Here is a 21,228-nt window from a genome sequence, read left to right as displayed (position 1 = left end):
GTGTGTACAGTGAAAATTGTGGCCATGGCAGCGAGTTAAAGACAAAAGTTTTAGACGATTTTTAGAGCCCTCTCCACTCTAGCTCACAGCATTCCGTGCAATACACACCCATTGTAAAGTGAGAATTTCTCCACTTTTGCTCATGGTACTTTGAGAGGCACAGATGAAAAACGGTAAAAGATATGAAAAAGATGAAAACATGAGTGAATAGAAGAGACCTGTGGCAACATTTGAGAGTTGGAATGGAGTCTGTAACACAAAGTATGGAGACGCTGTAAATGCTAGAAAAAGCCCTAAGATTGGTCTCTTTCTCCCCCCTGCTGCCATTCATTTCCTATGGGACAGCTTTCGAAGATCGCCAGGACATTTTTCTGACATCTCACCTTATGGAGGCCATAAAATCCAAACTAAGCGAGTAATGAAAAAGTTACGAATAACTTTTGATTAGAACGAGTTGATCTGTCATCTGTGCAAGTTTGAAGCCGATTGGATAAGCGGTGTATGAGAAGAAGATTTTTTAGGAAAGGCAGTTTTAAGGCAAAATCTTACTTTGAAAGGGCAAATATCTCACTTCCTGTTGGATTTAGGTCAGGGGTGTCAGCGCGTGATTTTTAGGTCTTCATGAGACGAACACGCCACTTTTGGTTTCATGTTTCTACGACGTTCCTACAGGCTGTGGCGGCCATTTTTGTGTGCCTAGGTGGCGCTAGAGAGCCCATTTTGGCACTTTAGGAGTTAATGTCATGATTTTCTAAAATTTTTCACCGGTTCTGATGTGCATGCCAATTTTGGTGAGTTTTTGAGCATGTTTAGGGGGTCAAATTGCAGTTCAAAGAGGCGGCGGGAGAAAGAAGAATAATAACTAGAGAAGCAATTTCTGAAGAAATTGCGGGTGTGAATGCTGCGAGCTGAAGCCACGCTGCAATGCTGCCTTGAATACAATGAAGTTTGAATGATTTGAATGTTTGAAAGTTTGTTGAAAAGCTGACTCCACACTGAATAGCTGCCTTTAATAAAATAAAGTTTGAATGATTAGAATATTTGAATGTTTTACTGAGATTTATGAAATCCAATATGGCCGCCGCCTAGTGATTCCACAATATGCAAATTAGATGAGTTAATTTACTCCCATCAGATTCCTCTTCCTTTATTTTGAGGATGAGACGACAAAAACAGCACAAAACAAAAGAAATGTACTGTGTAAACATGTTCAAAATGCTGTTTTACTGAGATTTATGAAATCCAATATGGCCGCCGCCTAGTGACGCCACGATATGCAAATTAGATGAGTTAATTTACTCCCATCACAAACTTTGGGTCATGATGAATAGTTTTCTCATTTACAGCATGCCTTTATCTCTCACCACTTTCATGCGAAAGCCTTTTGAAATGTTGAAATGAATATTTTCCTCAAATAACTCTGGCAACTAAAGGGTTAAAATGGAGATTGTGCCCCTGTCATGTCTGCATGTAAGATGTAGACACACACACACATCATATTTCTGTGAGTTTGTGTGGCACAGCGGTTGCCATGGTAATAAACTAGGTGCACCTGGCAGAAGAGCAGAGAGAGACAGACAGAACACAGAGAAGAGAGCTCTTTTAGAGGAGATTTAACTCCTTGAACAAATTCTTCGCATACCCAAAGCGTTGGTCCCATCATGAAAATAAAGTGATGGTGAGAGACAGCCACTTCTCATGAACGTACGTGTCGTGTTTTATATTTCTCGAGTCCAAAATGGGGTCACCAGAGCGAGTTACAAATGTGTTGCACCTCAGCTGTTTCCAGAAATTTCTCCTCTCAGATTACATGGGAGTGAATGAGAAAAAAATCGGCGCTCCCTTCGCTTTGGAGCCGCTCAGCAAAAATGTGTACATGTGACAGATTCCATGTCAACATTTCTGTGACCAGGACAAATTTTCCTACGTTTTGTGGTATAAATTGTGTATGTACAGTGAAAATTGTGGCCGTATGAGCAAGTTGAAGAGAAAATTCAAGTATGAGTAGAGGGCTGTGTGTGTGTGTCTGTGTGTGCAGCCGTTGCCATGGCGATTCCTGACTTGCCTGCACTTGAGGGGCACACACAGACAGCTCATGAGAGAGCAGAGGAGCAAAGGCTGTTTTTAATGGGTTTTCACTCCTCGAACAAGTTCTTCCCATACCCAATACCTAATAAAAGAAATCTACTGTGCAAATATGTTCAAAAGGCTTTTTTACTGATATTTATGAAATCCGATATGGCTGCCACGTAGTGACCCACAATATGCAAATTAGATGAGTTAATTTACTCCCATGACAAACTTTGGGTCACGATGAATAGTTTTCTCATTTACAGTATGCCTTTATCTCACACCACTTTCAAGCCCCAGCCTTTTGAAATGTGGAAATGAAAATGGAATATTTTCCTCAATAAAGTCTGGCACCTAAAGGGTTAAAATGGAGATTGTGCCCCTGTCATGTCTGCATGTAAGATGTAGACACACACACATCATGTTTCTGTGAGTTTGTGTGTGACAGCGGTTGCCATGGTGATGAAGTAGGTGCACCTGGCAGAAGAGCAGAGAGAGACAGACAGAACACAGAGAGACCTGTTTTAGTGGAGATTTAACTCCTCGAAGAAGTTCTTCCCATTTCCAAACCGTTGGTCCAATCATGAAAATAATGTAATGATGAGAGAGATAAAGTTATACAGAAGATCTGTTTAGTAGCAGTTGAGGTGGCATGTGTGCGTCTTTAAAGCCGATACAATAAATGGTGTACGAGGAGATGTTTTTTTAAGAGCATGTTTCAGGCGAAATCTTACTTTGAAAGGTCAAATAGCTCACTTCCTGTTGGAATTAGGTCATGGGTGTCAGCCCCGTGATTTGTAATTCAAACACACCAGTTTTGGTTTGATCTTGATCCGACATTCCTACGGGCTGCAGTGGCCAGTTTAGTGCACCTAGGTGGCGCTAGAGAGCCCATTTTGGCACTTCAGGGGTTAATAATGTGTATTTGCTGTTTCAAATGAAGTTTCTGCTGCTGTAATCTGTCCTTTAAAGATTGTGAGACACACAGACAGAGAGAGCTGTGTGTGCGTGTCTGTGGGTGCAGCCGTTGTCATGGCGATTAATGACTGGCCTGCACTTGAGGTGCACACAGAGCTCATGAGAGAGCAGATCAGGAAAGGCTGTTTATGATGGGTTTTAATTCCTCAAACATACCCAAACCGTTGGTCCAATCAAGAAAATGAAGTGATTGTGAGAGACAGCCACTTCTCGTGAACGCTCGTGTTGTGTTTTATATTTCTCGAGTCAAAAATGTGGTCAGAGGAGCAAGTTTAAAATGTGTTGCACCTAAGCTGTTTCCAGAAATTTCTCCTCTGAGTTTACATGGGAGTGAATGAGAAAAAAATCAGCGCTCCCTTCGCTTTGGAGCCACTCAGCAAAAATGTGTACGTGTGAGAGATTCCATGTCAACATATCTGTGAGCAGGACAAATTTTCCTACGTTTTGTGGTATAAATTGTGTATGTACAGTGAAAATTGTGGCCGTATGAGCGAGTTCAAGAGAAAATTTCTTGATGAGTTTACAGCTGCTCTCCACTCTAGCGATGACATCACCCACTCCAGCTCACGAAATACACACCCATTATAAATTCTGAGAAGGGCTGAAAACTTCATGTATTTTAAACTGACTTTGTAGAAAAACTAAAAGAGATATTGAAAATTTGAATTAGTTCCTGAAAGTCGACGGCAGCGTCAACGTTTGAGAGTTGGCCGAGGTCCCTAATAATAAACGTTACAGGAACAAGAGGGACTTTTTTTTTTTTAAGATTTTTTTGGGGGCTTTTTAGCCTTTAATATATAGGGCAGACAAGTGTGAATGGGGGAGAGAGAGAGGGAGTGACATGCAGTAAAGGGCCACAGGCCGGAGTCGAACCCAGGCAGCTGCGGCAACAGCCTTGTACATGGGGCACCTGCTCTACCACTAAGCCACCGGCGCCCCAATTCACGCCCACTTTGACCAATCATTACCAAACGTGGCGGCTGGCCTTAGGACTGACCCCACATCATGTTCACCAAGTTTCGTACAAATCCAATCAATTTTTAAATGATTTAATCTTTCCGTTCTTATAGCACCCCCTATTTGCTGATTTGCGCCAAATTTGGCAGTAAAGCCTCTGGACAACCTTTTGAACAACTGACTTAAGTTTGATGTTAATAGCAGTGACTTTGACAAAAATATGCAACAATATGTGTTTTTTAGTGAGCAAAAAATGTGTTTGTTTATAACTAGCGCATTTTTTGGACTACCAAAATTCTGCAGCTCAGACAAAATCTGTAGGAGGAGTTTCAGTCAACACCCTCACAGTGACATGCCAACCATGGATCTCACATTTAGTGTTGATAGCATTTAATTTGACCGAGATACGGAACAGTGGGCGTTCTTGTAGCTAGCTACAAAAATTTGTTTGTTAATAATTCGCACATTTTTTGACCGAGCAAAATTCTTTTCTCAATTCTTTTCTCACAATTTTGGCAGGAAAAAAGTTGGGCGGAAATGGGCGTGGCCCCTAATGATGAACAGAGCGATTACAATAGAGTTCTCACGGACGACTTCGTCGTTGCTCGGGCCCTAATAAACAGCGCGATTACAATAGGATTCTATGGACGATTTCATCATCACTCGGACCCTAATAATAATAAACAGCGTGATTACAATAGGGTCCTATGCAGATGACTTTGTCATCGCTCGGGCCCTAATAATAAACAGCGTGATTACAATAGGGTCCTACGGACGACTTTGTCATCGCTCAGGCCCTAAATATAGCAGTGTGAGCATAGAGTGTGAGTCTGTCAGTGCGAATGTTTCTTCAATCACACAAGCACAGATGAGTGAGTGTCTGCTGCATGTCACATGCTGACTACAAATGCCCTGTGTGTGCCAGACCCCTACGTAAAGCCCTGCTCAGCCTCTAGTTCTGCACACTGCTTTTTGATAATCACAGCGATTTTTACAAAGCTTTTATTAACTTTTCACTCCTGCAGCTTTCAGCAGCTCAAAGGAGAATGGAGTCATGAGAAATCTGTTAAATTGCTAACAAAAAAAACAAGAAAAAAAAGACAAAAAAACAAAACAAAAAAAAAAATATATAAAATGTTCTGCTCTAGCCTATATCTGTTTTGTTTGTTAGTTCTGTTAGTTTGATAAGTTTATTTTTTATAAGACTAGCTTTGGTAAATACTGGCTATAGTGAGGTTATTGTAATTATTAGGTTCAAATTTATTTTTTTATTCATATTATTTCATATGTATAGCTGCCTAATGGCCATCCAATAAGATAAATGTTAAGATGTTGATTGTGCCTGGATGAAGGATATTTTTATTTTATTTTTTGTTAATTTTATTTTTTCAGTTTTCCTCCCTGAGGGATTGCCACCTTATTGTGGTCAGGGGGTTTGTGTGCCTCAGTGACCCTAAGAGCTATACCAGCAGGAGCTTAGTCTTCAGGTGGGACACCCAAGTTGGACAGGTCTTAGGGTAGAGGCCTGACAAAGTGCAATCCATTTATTTAGGTTGGGGGTTGGACACACAGCTAACAACAACCCAATTCCATGTAGAAAACACTGTTATCAACAACAAAACAAGCGGCGAGCACATTTGAGACCACAGTGCTTTGACACCCTCTATAGGGCACTCACACAGTGTCCCCACATCCTGTGAGTGAGTGAGTGAGTGAGTGAGTGACCTTTATTTGTCAGCTCTACCTATGGCAAAAATATGCTGGAGCATGATCCCCCCTGAGTCTGAAGAAGGGCACCTGTGGCCCGAAACGTCACTCCAGGTTGGTGGAATAAATGCACCTAAAGGGAGTTGAACTGTGCAGACTTTTCTTTGTCTTTTCAGCATGATGCCCATTCACATTTATGACTGCCCCCTCATATATGCCTACCTAGAACTGGGCTTGGTTGTTCCCCCTTGAGGTCAGGGCGTGAGTCAGAGGCCTGATTCCGTCACCCCAGGTTACCAACTGATTACTTCCTGCCCAGAATATAGAATGAGAGGGGATGGTGGGTGAGGGCAAGACATTTCAGGCCCTGTGAATGTGTATGTGTGTGTGTGTGTGTGTTTGTGGTGTTATTGGAAAAGCAGAGTAATAGGGCTGGGCGATATGGCCTAAGAAAAAAAACTCAGATTTTTTCACAACAAATCCGATTCACGATTTAAATAATAAAATTTAAAAAATTAATAGGTTACACTTCTTTCTCGGTATGAGACACAGGAAACAATTGATAATGCTGAAACAATAATATCGGTGTGTCAACACTACGCAGGCATTTTAAATCATTGGGATGATCTAATCTGACGTGCTGGAAGTTGTTATTGTCTTGCAGGAGCTATATAACCAGTACAATTCCAAATGAAGTGAGATGCCCTTGCAGTGTTGGCATACTAATATTGCTGATATTTCCCTGTGTCTCATACTGAGAAAGAAGTTTAACCTATTTTATCAAGTTGCTCACACCAGAAGAGTTTGGGTGAAGTCAATTTAAGTCAATTTTGTGTGCTTTTATACAGGTAATGGTGGGACATCTGGGACTCTATTTTGAAGAGGGGAAAAACAGGAAATGTTTGGTCTTAATTTGCAGGTGTCACTGTGTGTGTGATAACGTGGCACATCACTTGTTCAGCAAGTGCAGCCCTGGCTCCAGGTTGTTATTTTGCACCTCATATAAAGCATAAGTAGCCAACAGAACCCTATGCTACAGAAATACCTGAATAACAACTGAAGCGCATCATTATCCACTCCTATCCTGTGATTTCCAAAGACCATCAGGCGAGATCCTGTTCTCATAATTTCAGGATATTTACTCAGAATTAAAAGATATGGCGTCAAACTTGTTACTCGTCACAACATGAGCTTGAGCTCTGGTAAAGCTAAAAGGTCAGATTTCTCCCATTACATTAGTGATCAAAATTCAAAATACAATCAACATGGTTTCATGGTCTAAACCGCATAGCAGTGATCAAATTAACAGAAAAAAAATACATAACTCTCTCTTACAAAAACTACAGTGTTTAATTTGAACATTACACCTGGTACAGTAAACAAGTCAAGTCACCTTGTTTTTCTCACATCACCAAAAGAGTACATGCAAAGTGTATACTCGAGTAATATTAACTGGCCTACCCCAGTAGTTTGTGTTTCAAAGTAAGCAGTTTTGGAGGGAGGTTTTTTTCCCCAATCCAAGCATGACTACTTGAATGAATCTGAGTGTGTTTGCCATGCATTTTGGGTAATCCAAGTGAAGGGCAGACATAACCCAGACTGCCTGGGGAAAGTCTCTAACATTGTCCATGACAGTACCTCCCTCAAGTACGATGGCAGTGGAGATGGGCTAGAAGTGCACTGCATTCAGACCCTGCTGCTGAGCAAATTCGTTGACACCTCAACTGTCACTGAGGCCAGTGCTTCTTCTGTCTCTGTACCCTGCAAAAGAAGCACACAACTACCTATTGAATCTGGTCTTCTTTTGGGGGGGGGGGTCACCTGGTGCAATCACCTGGTGATTTTTAAGTTGAGCTAATTTTAAAGACTTTATACACTGTTGGTAGACAATGTCTTTTCCAGCTCATCCAAGAGGATTTTTTATTGCCTCTTTAGCTTAAGAAGTAGGGCAATTTCCTCAACCGATAAAGAAACACCCAATTCTTCAGTTTATCACAAACATTCAAACTCAAAATCCCTAAATTTGGAGATACATGAACAGAAAAAGAATGAAGAAAAGTCTCAGTTAAATGTAGTGGGGTGAAAAGTACAATATTTCCCTCTGAGATGTAGTGGAGTAGTACAAGTTGTTGTGAACAGAATGATTTTATGTGTTTTACTATAAGTTGTGTTTCACTATATAAGTTTTAGATGTGTGAACAATGAGAATACTGAGATGATTTCAGCTGATCTAAATGTGTTTGCTTTGCAGAAATGGAGAAGTACAGGAGAGGAAGAGACATGAAGTCTGAGGAGCACATACCGCAATGCTTAGATAATTAGTTTCATATATGGTAAAAAAAAATAGAAAGTGATGTACAGATAGTAAGGTACAGCACGCGTAGGGAGTTGTGTTGTTCTCTTGTCTTTCAAAACAGGAACCACGCCCGCACCGTCAGCGGGAAGGAGTCAGATTAACACGAGGCAGGGGCGTGGTGTGGCGAAGGAGGAAGTGGAACCGCCAGTGAGAAGAGGACAACACCTTGCATGCACAATGACTCATGTGACGCTTAAATACACTGGGTCAGGAAGAGATAGTGGGTCAGACTTCGTGAACTGGCACATTTTGTTGCTTGTCAGGGAAAGAAGTTGAGACCCAGAGCTCTGTAATTTTATTCTTTTACTGCTTAATAAACTACATTAACTGAGACCGAATATCTTCTCCTATTGCTTCATTAAACACGCAGGACTGAGCTCACACATAGCACACTGGAGAGTAGGGCGAGCCTCGAGTCTGACAGATTGGTGACCCCGACGTGATGGAGATGGAGGAGTGACGGGACAAAAGACATTCAACAGCAGAGGACAGCAGTATCGTGACAACACTTGCCGCGGCCTAAAAAGAAGGTAAGCAGACGCCTGTTTTATCGAAGTTCTGCAATTGGAAACGCTAAAACTTGTGCTGTCATTGTACTAAAGTCTCCTAGTCTAAAATGTAAAGGAATAAAATTACCACAAAACACAAAAGTATAATGCCCCGGGGCAGAGGGTGAAACGCCCTGGAACAAATCATAAATTTGACTCCCATATACGAAACATAGTCAACACTTCAACAGGACAGGGTGAAAGGCCCTGGAGCAAATCATAAATTTGACTCCTAAATATGAAACATAGTCGGGTGTAAGGCCCTGGAGTAAATCATAAATTTGACTCCTAAATACGAAACATAGTCAACACCTAGACAGGACAGGGTGAAAGGCCCTGGAGCAAATCATAAATTTGACTCCTAAATATGAAACATAGTCGGGTGTAAGGCCCTGGAGTAAATCATAAATTTGACTCCTTAATACGAAACATAGTCGGGTGAAAAGCCCTGAGATTAGGTTTTCCATCTAATCTCTAAAAAAGAAAAAGACGAGTGTCTGGAGGTCAATAAGCTTGGGGAGGACCCATAAGGTTGCTCCTTGGACAGCTGAGAATATAGTCTGAAGACACGGGTTGTCTGAGGTTGAAAGACCTTTGTGTAGATTGCTACAACACAAAAAAGAGGTTACAGAGTTCTGCGGGCAGGGGAGCGTTTTCCATGTGATCCCTAACACTGAATACTATCGTTCATGTTGAGACATCTATTCAATGGTCCGCAGAACCACCCTGATATTGGGAGTGTAAATAAAACAGTATTTTAAATAAGGGAAAAGTGTTGTGTGGGTGGTTTACCGACAACCAGCTATTTTACGGGACGAGAGAGTTGTGTAGAGTCTATTAGAGGTGACTCAAATTCCTGCTCTCTCAGTGCCTGAGCGGTGGTTGTGTTCTGTGGGGAAGAAAAAGAGGAAGCTGTGAAATTTTGCCTTAAGATAGAAGCCAATTGTCGCCGAGCCATAGGCATCCCGCACCCTCCTAGGAGAGCGGTGTAGAAGCTTGGGTGTGTCGGCCTGCAACTGGTGGAACTTAAGCAGCGAAATCACAGCGATAGAAGGGGAATAATAAGCCCGCGTGGACTGCATTGTAGAGTGGTCACGTGGCACAAAGCATTGTGTACAGTTTTGTTTTTTGAATAATAAGCCCGCGTGGACTGCATTGTAGAGAGGTCACGTGGCACAAAGCACTGTGTACAGTTTTTTTTTTTTTTATTGTGTGCAGCAGTACCTTACTGGTAGAAACAAGTCAGAGTGGAAGTGGGACAGAGAAACGTGATGATCGGCGAATTCAACAGAGACTGTCGCGAGCAGGGAGGCTGCCCTCCCATGCTGGTAAAAACTCAGTTTAGGGAAATTAGAAAACAGTTGTTGTCAGGAGTAGAGGATAAGCAGAGACAGGAAGTTGGTAGGGTGTTTGATGAGCTGTAGAAGGCATTACAGGCACAAGGTGAGTTGCCTGGGGATGATGAGGCAGGAGACGTCACAAAGAAATTGCAGGCTGCAGAAGTAAAAGCACGAAATGATTTGGAAGAACACGCTAAAAAGGAGAATGAACCTAAATTTATAAAGAGAAAATGGAAAAATCAGAAAGAAATGAAGGAGCGCAAACAAGCTCTGCACCATCAGATGGCAGTTACAGCCATGGCCTATTGGAAAAACACAGACAAAAGTCACAAAAAACAAAACAAAGATAAGCAACCTCTGTCTGCTCCTGCACCGGATCCAGCCTCACCACCACCAGAGCCCACCTCTAATAGGTTGTATCCTGAGCTACCCCAAACACCCACAGCTCCAGCTCCCCCACCATATTCAGGGAATAATATGCAAATGTCAATGTTGATGATTAAAGACGGTGTGCTTAATACAGATGTGATAGGGGAAGAAGAGTATGTGAGGGCCAAAGAGGAAGTGATGAAGGAAATAAGACAGGGAATAGTGCAGGTGGAGGCATTGAGACAGGACGTGATGAGTATTGTGGCGGGCGCGCAGAATGTGCATCAGGAGACTCTGAGATCCGTAGACAGGAGTAGGGACATGCAGGATGATGTGCGCAGCATAGAGAGCAGAGACAGCAAGAGAAGCATGAAACAGAGCCCTCTTTCCTCCAGCACCCCTAAAGTGGAAGCAATGGAGGAGGAGCCGAGGCCACTAGCAGAGGCAGTGTTTCAGTTGAGGGCACAAAGAGAGAGGTCACATAGAAGCAACAGAGAAAGGAGAAATGAGGAAAGGATAGAAGAACCAGAGGAGTGTTCTGAGATAGAGGAGATGGAGGAAAGTCAAGGATGGTCAGGGTCAGACTCTGAGGGCGACTATGATACGAGGGCTGTAAGACTAACAGGAATAATGAAGTCAACCAAAATGCCACACAGTGCTGCGAGCTCACGTTCAGGTCATACACGTTCTCCTTATAATCTCTGACAAAATAAGAACAAGCCAAAAGCATTCACCATGCCACTCCTGGAAAAGACCCCAGGAGGAGGAGAGGTATACCAACCCTTCTCCTTTACGGATATGCACTGCATCCTAGATAAGATGCCCCCGCCCTTAGAGGGAGGAGGCCCCTGGATGGAGCGTTTCTGTAAACAAACCATGGGTCACAAATTAGCATTAGGAGACTGGAGAGCGCTACTGGGACAACAGCTCTCCAGCTGGGATTTAACTGCACTTGAAACGTTGGCAAAAACAGTTAACTTAACAGATAAAGAGCCATTCGCCCACCATGCCACTGCTATCGGTTGGGCCATGCGACAACAGTTTCCCATTCCGTCTGGCGCCATGCACACGCTCACGTTTCACATCGAACCTGACGAAAACGCCGCAACATTCCTTAGCAGATGTAAGAACACATGGGTAGATGTGGCTGGAGCACACCCAGGGTCTTGTGACCTACAAACCACCCTGTTCAGAAAGGCCATTTTAGAGGGACTGCCCACGAAGGCAAAAGAATCCTTAGAGAACAACCCTGACCTTCCTGGCTGTTCCACTGAACAGTGGGAGAAACACCTCACACACCACATGAAAAAACACAGAGCTAAACAGGCAGAAGATAAGGAAAACACAGACTCAGCACAGGTTCAGCTGCTCAAACTTCAATTGGAGGATGCACGTCGTAAAACGAACGATGTGAAAAAAGACAAAAAATCAACCAATCAAATGGTTCAGCAGCCTCAGCCATCACTCACAGTTACCCCAGATCTTTTTCCAACCCCTGAGTGGGTAGACCCTCGCCTTCCCCATTGGAGCGGCTCCCGAGGTGGTATAGGAAGATTCAGAGGCAGGGGGGGAAATCGTGGTGGCCCAAGAGGGGGTCAGGGCGATGGGGGGTGCTTCCATTGTGGAGACCCGTCGCATTGGCAGGAACGCTGTCCACACCAGACCTGCTCATGTAATGCTGACCCTGAGTGGTTGGAGGACAGGATACACTGGATGCGAGGCAAGCAGCTCAGACCTCCCAGGGGTGGTGGAAACAGACCCCCCAGGGGCGGGTATCAGGGACCACCCAGGGGAGATTATCAAGATCATGTGCATCAAGCACCCAATGCCACTGTCGCTCCACAGGGTCAATATCCTCTGATGATGTGGGAAGATTCCCAAGGATATTGACGGGGCCCAAGAACCCCTATGCGGGAGGGGCTGGCAGACCCCTACCTGCAGGGCGTAAAATTAACACCCGCCAAGCGCCAATGGTGGGTAAAAAATGAGTTTGGCATGTAAAACAAAAAACATACACCCGCCAGTGGCCGATGGAAAATTTTGAATTGCATGTGGGTTTTTTATGTGCTTCGACCATTTCTGCCAGCTGTGTCAGACCATTTTGACCCTCACGGCTTATTGTACGTGTGCCGGGAACACATGACATCAGCTACCGGAACCCCGGGCATTTTATGGTAACTTCTGAGCAAGATGTGGCGACATCTGCCGTGAAGCCACCACCAGAAGAGGAAAAACAAAGATGAACATGTTGGATTTGAACAGGAAGAACAGACAGTTAAACGGAGTACAAATGTCGCACTGCATTTTATTGAAAAATGGAAACTAGACAACGCTGGCCAGCCGCGGTCATGGCTGACCTACGACTCCCACACCAACACGATGAGCTGCAGCCTTTGCCGCAAGCACGCCAAAGAAACACAGAGGACAGGGTTGGATTTTCCTAAAGTTGGATTTTCATATGAAAAACGTAAGGTAATTATTTAAGTCAAACAAGGAACGATTTTTTTAATTTGGCTGGTGAAAAATATGTTTGGCCGGTAAATTTTTGGAGGTCACTAGCCAATGGCAGATGAGGTAAAAAGTTAATTTTATGCCCTGCCTACCTGCGACTGAAAGTACTGAATCAAGAACTGCCTTTCATGCTAGGGCACGGTATTCCACATTAAACCTCCCTGTGTCGGCTACTCACATGTCATCATCAGCGGTTGAATTAACTGGGTTCTCGGGTCAATCAAAAAATCTGCCACTCACAAAACCACTCACCACTACCATACTCCAAGCAGATCAGACATTTCCACACACATTTGTTTCCTCAATGGCATGTCCTGTTAACCTTTTGGGCAGAGATGTGTTATTAAAGTGTGGAGCCTCCATCCTGTGCAGCCCAGACGGACTGATAGTGACATTCCCAAACGGGTACACTGTGAACTGCTCATTATCAACTGTACATTCCTCTTCACAAATGTTGTTATCTGCAGACACATCCACCACAGCTGAAGGACAGTGGGCAGATATCTACTGGGGCCTCCTCGAGCCAAACACCACGGCAACTCCTGGGATTTGCGCTCTCTATCAGTCATGGCGCCCTTGGGTTCAGTCATTAAATCCCTATTCCCCTCCTCCTGATCCCTTCCATGTAACACTCTATTATGATAAAAAAGGGGATGAGATGTATCAGCAAGCATTTTATAATGAAATTGAAGGTAACAGGTGGGATATACAGTCGTCCTGTATACTGGTGGGTAATGAGGGAGTGGCTGCAGCTGTTGACCTCGCTTCAGAACAGCAACATTGGTATGAGGGGGAGGAAGAAGCCTCCCCTCACATATCTCTGGCAATCCATGCAAAACATCAGGCCAAAGACTTGGGCCCTATGTGTAAGAGGTTAATGCAACTCACTGATTGGATCCGCACCGAAATTCCTCAGGTGGATTTCTCACCCTCTGAGAAAGCATATCGCATCAGGCAGGGAGCTACAGACAAGGCAATCCTGGAACACCAACAGATAGAGAGGTTTCATGGTAGGGAAAAGACTGACCATCCAGATGCAGAACGCATGTTACACACACTTCCTGACTCTCTCTGGTCTTCTGGGCCCACTGATTTGGGCTACTGTGCACAGGTCACCCCCATTACATTCGATTTAAATGATTGGACACCGATTTGGCAGAATCAATATCGTCACAAGCCAGCGGCTGAGGCTGGTATTGCAGATACTATAGAGGGTCTGTTACAGGCTGGAGTGTTGGAAGCCTCAAACTCCAGCTGGAACACACCCATTCTTCCTGTGGAGAAACAGAATACAGGCAAATATCGCATGGCGCATGATCTCAGACGCATTAATGCAGTAATCTCCACGCCCACAGTACCAGTGCCAAACCCATACACCGCCATGTCTAGCCTGTCCCCAGAACATAAGTGGTTTTCCTGTATAGACCTTGCTAACGCTTTTTTCTGCCTACCTCTTGTGCCGCCCCTTCGCGACATTTTCTCATTCACTCATCGTGGTAGTCAGCTACGTTACACCCGCCTCCCACAGGGTCTCATCCTCACACCTGGTCTTTTCAATCAGGTTCTCAAACAACAGCTGGCCAAATTGCCACTACCAGAAGGGGTTGTGGTAATCCAGTACGTCAACGACATCCTCTTGGCTGCACCCGATCCCTCCACCTGTCTAGAGGCCACACGCTCTCTCTTACTACGCCTACACCACACAGGGTTCAAAGTCTCTAAAACCAAGCTACAATGCTGTAGGCAGCAGGTCTCGTTCCTGGGTCGCATAGTGTCGGCTAAGGGCACGGCTATGTCCCCGTCACACAGAGAATCGATTCTGCATCACCCAAAACCACACACCGTGAAAGACATGTTGTCATTTTTGGGCCTCACAGGGTACAGCAAGCACTATGTGGCCTCTTATGGCGAACTAACCCATCCTTTGCGTGCCATGGTTAAGACACAGGGCATGCGCAATCTTACTGGTTCCCTGGTGTGGACCACTGACGCTGAAACCTCATTTATCTCCCTCAAACAGGCACTCTCTACTGCTACTGATCTAGCCATCCCCGACTACAAGCTACCGTTTTTTCTTGACGTTTCTGAAAGGGCACATACCACCTCTGGTGTGCTTTTTCAGAAAAAAGGGGGAGGCAGACAGGTGCTGATGTATGCAAGCATATCCTTAGACCCAACCGAGGAGAGACACCCACCGTGCACACGACATGCAGCAGGAGTGGCAAAAATTTTGCAGAAAATAGCACACATAGTGATGGGACACGCACTGAATGTACTAACAACGCACAGCATAGTGGCATACGTAAACTCAGCGGCACTGACCATGACATCACTCAGACAGACGAGGCTGGAAAAGATCTTAAATGCACCACACATAACATTCACACATGAAGGTGTAAACATGTCAGATAACATGGGAGAGGGCGAGCCACACAGATGTGAGGAAAAGGTGCAGAAAGACACCAGGGTGAGAGAAGATTTGCAGGCGAAGCCCCTGACTAACGCAGAGGAAACACTGTTCACAGACGGATGCTGTTTCAGGCATCCAACTGAGGGACTGAAAGCAGCATATGCAGTGGTGAGACAGACAGAAACAGGGTTTGAGGAAGTCCTCATGGAAAGGGTGACAGGGAAAGAGTCCTCGCAGTTGGCTGAGCTCCAGGCAATGATTGCAGCTCTAGAATGGTCAGAAGGGAAGAGAGTGAACATCTACACAGACTCTGCATATGTTGTAGGAGCAATCCATGTGGAAATGACACAGTGGATCAGATCTGGTTTTTTAACAGCAGCAAAAACCCCCATTAAACACGAAAAAGATATGAAGAGGCTACAGGAGGCATTGATGAAGCCAGCACAGGTAGCAGTCATTAAGTGTAAGGGCCATGATAAAGCAGGGATATTGCTAGGGGAAATGAGGCTGCAGACAGGGCAGCCAAGAGAAAGGCAGGATATAGTCAACAGTATATCATGCTACAAACAGAGAAAACAGTACATGATCTCCTGCCACCATGTGATGTAAATATGTTAATAGCAGAGCAACAGAAAGCTTCTCCACAGGAGCTTACAGTCTGGAAAGAGAGAGGAGCAGTGAGAACAGAGGGTGTGTGGAGGTCTCCGGACGGAAGACCAGTGTTACCCCCAGGGCTGATGAGATCAGTCCTCCAGGAGGCTCACGGGGTGACTCATTGTGGAAAGATGCAAATGGTGCAAGGTCTCACTCATTGGTGGCACCCTTTTCTGCCAGCCATGATTGAGAATCACATCAGAGAATGTCAAATATGTACAGAATATAATGTCAGACCCACAGTGAAACCACACCAAGGGAAATTTCCTCTCCCTAAACTCCCAGGTCAAGAGGTCATTATTGACTACACAGATATGATAGAAAGAGTGGGAGGACACAGGTACCTTCTGGTGGCGGTGGATGCATATACCGGCTGGCCAGAAGCCATACCTGCCAAATCAGAGGATGCAAAGACAGTAATCAAATTTCTGATAAATCAATATATCCCCAGGCACTGGTTTCCCAAACGAATCAGATCTGATAACGGGACTCACTTCAAAAACAAAGACCTACAGCAGGTAGAGAAGGCATTGGGGCTAAAACACAGTCTATCATCCTCAGTCACAGGGCAAGGTGGAAAGGATGAACCAGTCTATTAAGGGAAAAATAGGCAAAATCTGTGCTCTGTGCTGTGACTAAAATGAGCTGGGTAGATGCTCTACCCCTAGCTCTACTGTCAATCAGGAGCTCAGTGAACTCATTGACAGGGTTCACGCCATATGAACTAAAAACAGGACACCAGTTCCGGGGACCGGGAGCTGGGATCCAAACTACAGAAGAAATAGAAAGCCCTATGCATTGCATTGTATGTATTATGACCAACTAACAGCATTGGTGTCAGCTTTCTCCAAACAGGTGACCACAGCTCGGGAGGGAGCAGAAGGGAAAGACCCCCCAACATCAGAGTGGGTCCTGCTCAAGGTGATCAAACGAAAGTGGTCAGAGCCAAGGTGGACTGGTCCCTACAAAGTTGTGGAACAGACGTCCCACGCCGTCAAACTCCAGGGAAAAGGTGACACATGGTATCACTGGAGTCAGTGTGCAGTGGCAGACACACCTGCCCGAACACTGGAGGACATAGGAGACACTGAAGATTTAAAAAAAAAAAAAAACACGGCTGACTCACACAGACATTTATTCATTTAGCTTAGCATAAGTGCGGAAGAGATATCCTGTGATCAATGTGAAGGTTTGAAGCTCCTTTGAAGCAACACTTTGCCAAGACTACGTTTGAGTAATATAAAGCCAGGATACAAGAAAGACTCGCTTGCAGCACATTTACACTCCATATTTACTCTTATATTTTACACGTTTATATTTACCTGTTTGCAATACAAAATAAAGAAATGAAATTGTTGGGATTAGAACCACGCCACCATAAGTGGTGTGTGTTGGGAGTTGTTGTGTTAACCTGTGTCATTGTTTTACCTCTGTTGTATTATAAGTCTTCCCTCAGAGACAAAGCCATACAACCTCCACGAAACTGAACCAGGAGAAACGCACCAGGGAGTGGAACGTCAGACTCCTGCATAGCTAAGTATGGTGGAGTAGAATTGACATACATCATGGGGCAAAGTACAGGGTTCCAGTTTGACTTGTGTTCCATAATAGACTGTAAAGGAAAGGATCCAAATTGGAGGGGGTACGATGTGTATTTATGTATGCTAACACATAAAAGCAGGTGGTGTCCAATCTGGAATTTCGTGCTCACGTGGACTGGTGTGACTTGGACGCCCAGGCCATGTGAGCAAGGACAACTGTGTATGAGGGACAGGGTGAAATTGCGAAGACAACAGTACCAACCACTCCAAGGCTCACATAAGCAGAACCCAATATTACTCAGTGTGTACAACCTGACACAGAACCCTCTCCCACACAGTCCCTGTAGCACAACAAACAGGACAGCTTATTTCATCCTAGGAGTAGACCACCCAGGTACAGACACTATGGGACTGATTAAATTAACACTGTTGAATCCTCCTCCCCCAAACAAGACCGCTCCGGCGGCTACCGACAGCACACTGAAACCTGAACCCCAACAGAACACAGGCGTGATAAACACTGACTACTCTAAATTGACCCGCAGTGACATAGTCAGATTGGCCACAGGCTATGGAGACAAAAACCTATGGTTAGACTGGGTGGCGGCTGGCAGCCCCTTTGTATCCTGACACAGACCGTACTGGTTTTAACTGTATGATAAAAATGACCATGCATCCTGATCCAGACGGCTGTAAAACCCTGAGTTCTCTGTTTCCGCCCACAAAGAATCACACCATCCCACCAACGTTTAGTCCCAGAATCGCCAATTACACTTGTTTCCATAGGAACCTCTCCACCGAGGTAGTAACTGATATGGGACAGATGCAAGCTGACTGGTGCCAGAGAACACTGAATGTGAGTACGTGGCAGAACACCAGCAGCATGGTTCAGGCCAGAGGGGACCTGTTCTGGTACTGTGGAGATAAGACCCTCCACTTGTCCCTGCCATCCTCCTGGGTTGGTACGTGTGCACTGGTCCGACTGGCTGTACCCCTGGTCCTGTTAGGGATGAGGGATACCCAGACCAACTCAGGTAGACAGAAAAGAAATGCATTTGATATGAGCCAGGGAACAACCACGTATATGGACGCCATAGGTGTTCCTCGCGGGGTCCCAGACCAGTACAAATTGGCTGACCAAGTGGCCGCTGGTTTTGAAAACATACCCATACTAGCTGCACTGTTTCCCATCACCCCTAACAAAAATGTGGACAGAATTAATTATGTGCATTACAATGCTCTTAGACTGGCCAACAGCACTAGGGACGCAGTCAGGGGACTCTCTGACCAACTGGCAGCCACCTCCCTGATGACAGTACAGAATTGAATTGCGTTAGACATGCTTTTGGCATAGAAAGGGGGTGTCTGCTCTATGTTCCAGGGCCTCTGCTGCACCTTCATCCCAAATAACACAGCTCCAGACGGGTCAATAACTAAGGCGCTAGAAGGGCTGTGCACGCTCTCTGAGGAAATGCATGAACAGTCAGGTATTGATAAACCCCTGGGTGGTATCTTTGAGCAATGGTTCGGTAAGTGGAAAGATTTAGAGGTATCGGTATTCTTGTCTCTGGTGGGAATGCTCGTGGTGTTAGTATTATGTGGTTGTTGTTGTATCCCACGTATCCGGTCCCTCTGTGAAAGAATCATAGTGTCAGCTGTGGAGAGAAAACATCCACAGCCCCCACCATATCAGATGACTCAAATGGAGACGGCCACCCTGTTAGGAGGGCCGCCTACTGATTCAGATTCGGACTCAGATTCAGGAGAAGACAAGGTGTGAGTGGTCTCATGTGTATGAGAACAAAAGGGGGAGTTATAACTTTTTGTTTCAAAAGAAACAAAAAGTGCAGTAATCACAAGACCTAAAAAGGGGGACCTGGATACATTGGGACTGAAAAAAGTGGCCTCAGTCCTATAAGGCCAAAAGGGGGACTGTTGGGAATAGAATGATTTTATGTGTTTTCCTATAAGTTGTGTTTCACTATATAAGTTTTAGATGTGTGAACAATGAGAATACTGAGATGATTTCAGCTGATCTGAATGTGTTTGCTTTGCAGAAGTGGAGAAGTACAGGAGAGGAAGAGACATGAAGTCTGAGGAGCACATACCGCAATGCTTAATTAATTAGTTTCATATATGGTAAAAAGAATAGAAAGTGATGTACAGATAGTAAGGTACAGCACGTGTAGGGAGTTGTGTTGTTCTCATGTCTTTCAAAACAGGAACCACGCTGTCAGCGAGAAGGAGTCAGATTAACACGAGGCAGGGGCGTGGTGTGGTGAAGGAGGAAGTGGAACCGCCAGTGAGAAGAGGACAACGCCTCGCGTGCACAATGACTCATGTGACGCTTAAATACACTGGGTCAGGAAGAGATAGTGGGTCAGACTTCGTGAACTGGTACATTTTGTTGCTTGTCAGGGAAAGAAGTTGAGACCCAGAGCTCTGTAATTTTATTCGTTTACTGCTTAATAAACTACATTAACTGAGACCGAATATCTTCTCCTATTGCTTCATTAAAGAACACGCAGGACTGAGCTCACACATAGCACACTGGAGAGTAGGACGAGCCTCGAGTCCGACAAAGTATAAAGTAGCATAAAATGGAAATGCATTTCAAAAAACCAGTGATAAACTGAAAATAATTATATTTTAAATATTTTACAATGCTATGAGCTACATAATAAATATGTTTCTTTTACTTACAAAGCAAGTCTTGTAGACTTCATTGGAGTCATCACCAAGTACAATAGGAAGGCCTTTGAGGACAACAGAGCGAAGTGCCGTCACATCTGGCAACTAAAAATACAGAGAGAGAACAGATATAAGTTAAGAACTTTGTTGATATACTGTTCTGTATTTCATCTGACAGTGCAGGCTTATATTAGATACAGGGTTTAAAGTTTTTAAGTATATTTGGTAGAGGTGACCCCGAATAGTCAATGATTCGGTGATTCGATTCGGAGAAGTCTGATTCGACTGCCAGTCTTGCCGTTGAATCGTCGCAAAATGTGGTTATGAAACAAGACTGTACCATTCTGACTATATGGGGGTGCTCACTGCTGCTGAACATCTTGATTTGACATAGAATGTATTTGTTTTCTAGTAATTCATGATATATAGCCTATTTTGATACAAACATCAGCCTAATTTCTGTTAATAAAAAACTGAAAATGACGCGTGCGTTTAATCAGTAGGCATAATCATTACTACGCATGAATAAATCACCCAGTTGCTCGATCCAAATAAGCTGAGGTGAGTGAGTGCACTGCAGGACCATCAGAGCAGCATCGAGGCCTACGGTGATTAATGAATGAGAGAAGGAAAAGGATGGCTGGAGATGAGAATGTCCTATAATTCGTTTACCTTTATTTATTTATTATCACTAGTCTGTCTGACCAGGGCGGGGGGGGCAACACATATCCCCCCCGTCCGTGGATACGTGTTGTGCGAGGGAGGCCAGGAGTGCGGCCGGGAGTGGGGATTTCAGCACCACGGACAGCGCAAGTCAAAAAACACTTGACAAACATCTCCTTTTAAATGTGTTTGCTGCTAGCGAAATTATACATAATAAATGAAGACAGTAGCTGGGTTTCCATCCAAATGTATTGTATATGGAAATGTATAGTGTTTGATGCAGGAAACTCGATATGGACTTGAAAATCAGTTTCAGAGTGGGGAGGTTTGGGAGTGGGGTTGGTTCAGAACGGTGGTGTTTCGGAACGGTGGTGTTTCAGAATGGAGGGCTGTCCCCGGCTGGGCAGCGCGTCTGCGCTCATCTAGAGCATCA

The 21,228-nt window shown here is 44.5% G+C and overlaps 1 long non-coding RNA gene across 1 annotated transcript; it reads left to right on the top strand.

Moving 5' to 3' along the window:
• Nucleotides 1-7,889: 7,889 nt before the first annotated feature.
• Nucleotides 7,890-19,934, top strand: LOC144459398 (uncharacterized). The gene is made up of 2 exons (XR_013488379.1): nt 7,890-8,598; nt 16,742-19,934. It is a non-coding gene; the product is annotated as an uncharacterized LOC144459398 (long non-coding RNA).
• Nucleotides 19,935-21,228: the final 1,294 nt, after the last annotated feature.

This window comes from Epinephelus lanceolatus, chromosome 3, assembly GCF_041903045.1.
Source record: "Epinephelus lanceolatus isolate andai-2023 chromosome 3, ASM4190304v1, whole genome shotgun sequence".
Classification (NCBI taxonomy): Eukaryota; Metazoa; Chordata; class Actinopteri; order Perciformes; family Serranidae; genus Epinephelus; species Epinephelus lanceolatus.
This window is presented reverse-complemented; position numbering and strand designations above follow the sequence as displayed.